This window comes from Berghia stephanieae, chromosome 5 (genome assembly GCF_034508935.2).
Source record: "Berghia stephanieae isolate SIO BIC M18660-M18661 chromosome 5, UCSD_Bste_1.3, whole genome shotgun sequence".
Lineage (NCBI taxonomy): Eukaryota > Metazoa > Mollusca > Gastropoda > Nudibranchia > Aeolidiidae > Berghia > Berghia stephanieae.
Genome location: NC_088364.1, coordinates 75,500,529 through 75,505,528, shown reverse-complemented (window position 1 = coordinate 75,505,528; position 5,000 = coordinate 75,500,529). Strand labels below are relative to the sequence as shown.

Below are 5,000 nucleotides of genomic sequence, written 5' to 3'. Positions count from 1 at the left end.
TATACTTCCGGATGGCAATGTTGTGAACTCCTTGGCCAAGCGCATTCTATCTATAGCCAAGCGCGTACTATCTATAAGTACTATTCGTGCATTAATTTAGTGAGAACTGATCATCATCCAAAGATATTCTTAAAACAATAACAAAGAAACTCCGTGTGTTGTTTCACTTTGTTGGTTGGAAACTGAAAGGAATTTTAATACGCTTCAACAGTCATGCGTCACTTCCCTCGTAATGACGCATGGTAACTTAGTAACTGGCTCTAAACAATTGGAACAATGGCGGACGCCCTTATGAAATATTTCTCCAACAGGTATAAATGCGTATCCAGAGGAAAAAAATCCCAGTAAAAATCTGATTATGTTTTGACTTTTACACATTCTGATCAGAAGACATATGAAAAGTTTTAGCCACCATGAAGAATAAAAAGTACCGATTTTCTTTATTTAGACCACGATGGCCGCCATTGCTGGGCGACGTGACCTCAGACTATTGAAACCAATTGGATTCAGTAGTCTGATGTCACGCCGCCCGGCAACGGCGGCCATATTGGTTCTAAACAAAGAAAATCATTACTTTTTATTCTTCAAGCTGGCTAGAACTTTTCATATGTCTTGTGACCAGAATGTGTAAAAGTCAAAACATGATCAAGTTTATTGTTTTTTCCCCTCTGGATACGCTTTTATACTCGCCGGAGAAATATTTCATACGGGCGTCCGCCATTGCTCAGATAGTTTAGAGCCAGTGTTGCTAAGTTACCATGCATCATTATGAAGGAAGTGACGTTACGACTATTGAATCCTATTCCCATATATAGATAGTTCGAAGATGACGTCACTCAAGCTTTGTTATTGTTTGTTTATTTTTTTTTTGTCATCCGCGTTTATGAGTAATTCTCACTAATCTGTATTAACCTGACTATAGATAGTTCGAAGATGAGTTCACTCAGGCCTTTGTTATTGTTTTTGCCATCCGCGTTTGTGAGTTGTTCTCACGAAACTGTATTAACCAGACTATAGATAGAATGCGCTTGGCCAAGGAGTTCACAACATTGCCATCCGGAAGTAGAACGGACCAACACACAAACTCTGTGTAACCATGAACTTTTATAGTCTTGTTAATACAGTTTAGTGAGAACAACTCACAAACGCGGATGGCAAAAACCATAACAAAGGCCTGAGTGACGTCATCTGCATACTATATGTTGTGAACTCCTTGGCCAAGCGAATTCTATCTATAAATGATTATGGTTACAAACAGTTCTGTGTGTTGGTCCGTTATACTTCCGGATGGCAATGTTGTGAACTCCTTAGCCAAGCGCATACTATCTATATAAATGTTCGCGTTCTGTTCCTTTTCCGTTCAACTAAAAACGAGTGAGTTGCACTCACTATGCTATGATAAAACGAGAGACCGACTGAGAGGAAATAAATGTCAAATGGGAGAGAAAGACGGACGAAGAGGGAAATGAATGCACTCAGTTTACAACCTAACCAGTCGTCATCAAACGGTGTTTGGTCGCGGTGAACACTCCGTGCGTAAAATTCGATTTCAAACTGAACTTTCAAACTTTTAGTGTAAAATAAAGGTGACCCGTCCCCTCACAGCAGTGTTTTGTCGGGATAAAAAGTGCTGGAAATCAATTCGAGCCAGTTGACTGCTGGAGCCTAGAATAACTATTATTATTATTATTATTATTATTATTATTATTATTATTATTATTATTATTATTATTATTATTATTATTATTATTATTAATTATTATTATTATTATTATTATTATTATTATTTATTATTATTATTATTATTATTATTATCATTATTATTAGTTTGTGTTATTTTTGTTTACACTGTAGAGACAAGAATGCCTCTCTTTCACCCCCCCCCCCCCCCCCCCCCCCCCCCACCCTTCCCTTCCGTGCCTCTTCTACCTAAAAATGAATAATGCATTTGTTAATGTCGTAAATTCAGGTGGCATTTATTTGGGGTTGCATCGAATCGAGGGTTTTTGGGTTTTGGTGGTTAGGGGTTTGGGTTACCTGGGGGAAATTCAGGATGATTTACTGGTATTTTTTTTTTTTTTTTGGAGGGGGGGGGGGGGGTGGTGTTGTTTTTTTTCGTTGTTTTTTTTTTTGTTTTTTTTTTTTGTTTGTTTTGTTTCTTTATTGTTTTCACGCTAACGTCAATCGCCGTTGTTGTTGTTATTTTCATCTTCGTCGTCATCATCATCATCATCATCATCATCATCATCATCATCATCATCATCATCTTCATCATCATCATCTTCATCATCATCATCATCATCATCATCATCATCCTCTTCATCATCATCATCATCATCATCATCATCATCATCATCATCATCATCATCATCATCATCATAATCTTCATCATCATCATCATCATCAGCATCATCATCATCATCATCATCATCATCATCATCATCATCTTCATCATCATCATCTTCATCATCATCATCATCATCATCATCATCATCCTCTTCATCATCATCATCATCATCATCATCATCATCATCATCATCATCATAATCTTCATCATCATCATCATCATCAGCATCATCATCATCATCATCATCATCATCATCATCATCATCATCATCACCATCTAACCATTATTATTATCATCATCATCATCATCATCATCATCATCATCATCATCATCATCATCAGCATCATCACCATCAAACCATTATTATCATCATCATCATCATCATCATCATCATCATCATCATCATCAGCATCATTACCATCAACTTCAACAACAACAACAACCAACAACGTTATCATCATATTATAAACATTGTGGAGCTCAATCAGCATGGACAATCCGTGGAAATGCACTATGCAAATGTTATTCATTACTCCTCCTCCTCCTCACTCCACCCCCCCCCCCCCGCACCATCATCATCATCGTCATCATCATCATCTTCATCATCATCATCATCATCATCATCATCATCATCATCACCATCATCATCATCATCATCATCATCATCATCATCATCATCATCATCATCACCATCATCATCATCATCATCATCATCACCATCATCATCATCATCATCATCATCATCATCATCATCACCATCATCATCATCATCATCACCATCATCATCATCATCATCATCATCATCATCATCATCATCATCATCATCATCATCATCATCATCATCATCACCATCATCATCATCATCACCACCATCATCATCATCATTATCATCATCATAATCATCATCATCACCATCATCATCATCATCATCACCATCATCATCATCATCATCATCATCATCATCATCATCATCATCATCACCATCATCACCATGATTGATATAATCATTTCACCTCCACTGCCATCAGCTTCGTCATCACTATCTCATGGCTTCGTCGTCATCACATTTTTTTTTTATCAATTCGAATCTTTTTTTCTTAAAAGGATGACTTGATTATCGTGATAACATGCATCTATTATCTGAGCTCTACTATTGACATTTTCACACTTATTTTTTTGTTTGGAAACAATAAGATAAATGTTTATCTATCCATTTAATCCACGCGATACTCAAGGAACATGTCTATCAAATGATGAAAGGACAATAGGATTCAATAGTCGTAACGTCTTTTCCTTCCTAATGACGCATGGTAACTTAGCAACACTAGCAACTATCGGAACAATGGCGGACGCCCGTATGAAATATTTCTCCGGCGAGCATAAAGGGTTCCAGAGAAAAAAAAACCAAATACATTTGATCATGTTTTGACTTTTACACATTCTGATCACAAGGCATATGAAAAGTTCTAGCCAGCATGAAGAATAAAAAGTAATGATTTTCTTTGTTTAGAACCAAGATGGCCGCCATTGCCGGGTGGCGTGACATCAAACTACTGAATGAAATTTGAATATCCTCTTATTGTATCAATCCGACGTGGACATTATATGTGACCCATCGTCTCAAAATGGTATTATATCGGAACGAACCAGATGCTTAAAAGCCGAATTAAATGTTAAACTGGTCAAAAAATATAAATTGTTGGCATTAGCACCCTTAAATATGGTATCCATTCTCCTCAATAAAACATATAAACTCAACACAAGTCTGATATCTCTGGCTATAAATTCAATTTTCAACATCTTAACAATCCCGACTTAATACCATTTTGAGGCGAAGGGTCACATATATGCAGGTATGAGATCCGAACCCCCATTACGGACCTAGTCTAACATTGCTGTTATGGACAATATTATTTGCAGCTATGTGGTCTAGTGGTATGACACTCGCTTTCTGATCGAAAGGTCCTAGGTTCGAGCCTCGCGCTCGGCACACAGTTGAGTCCTTGGAAAAGGCTCTTTACTCACATTCTCTCACCGTACTCAGGTGTAAAATGAGTACCTGGTCGTTAACAGTGTTGTCTTTGTACGGAAAATTGCAATATCGCCTAACAGGCGTCATGTCCCGTCTTACATGTTAAATATGGCTGTTGACCAGGGACCCTTGTAAAGCGCTTTGAGCACATTTAGTGGATGTGGCGCTATATAAAAGCTCAACATTTTTATGAGATGTCCATTCCAACAATGAGCCCATAATGAATCGGGTTATCAGACCTACAAATAAGTGAACGTCGTATTAATCCTATATCTTATCATTGATTTTAAAAAAGCATGATAATAAAGTCATTTACGTCACAGTCCATCACATTTAAGATAAACTTGAATTTATAAAAAAATATAAAATCCCCTTTATAAATTTATCCAATGAAAATTTTTTCTCTCGATATGATAAATGTTACGGTCTAGACAATAAATGTAGCACAAGCAGTAGAAGTTGAAATAGTCTAGCGCCAAGCATTATAGTGTCCAGTCGAGATAACTAACGTGTCTTGTTCATTGGGATAAAAAAAAACGAAGTTACTGTTGCAGAATTACTTGATAATTGGGTAAAATTATTATTATTATTATTATTATTTATTATTATTATTATTATTAT

The 5,000-nt window shown here is 36.6% G+C and overlaps 1 protein-coding gene across 12 annotated transcripts in view; it reads left to right on the top strand.

The window, feature by feature from the left end:
* The window catches only part of LOC144973612 (uncharacterized), a 76,820-nt gene that overhangs the window by 31,937 nt on the left and 39,883 nt on the right, over positions 1–5,000 (top strand). Inside the window, exon 1 of one of the 12 annotated variants that reach the window (XR_013645592.1) lies at positions 4,715–4,950. The exons of 10 other annotated variants lie outside the window; for them this stretch is intronic. The gene's annotated coding sequence lies outside the window, so the exon portion shown is untranslated. Of the gene's footprint in view, positions 1–4,714; positions 4,951–5,000 lie in introns of those variants that run through there. One more of the 12 variants, XM_078916266.1, reaches the window with a different exon arrangement.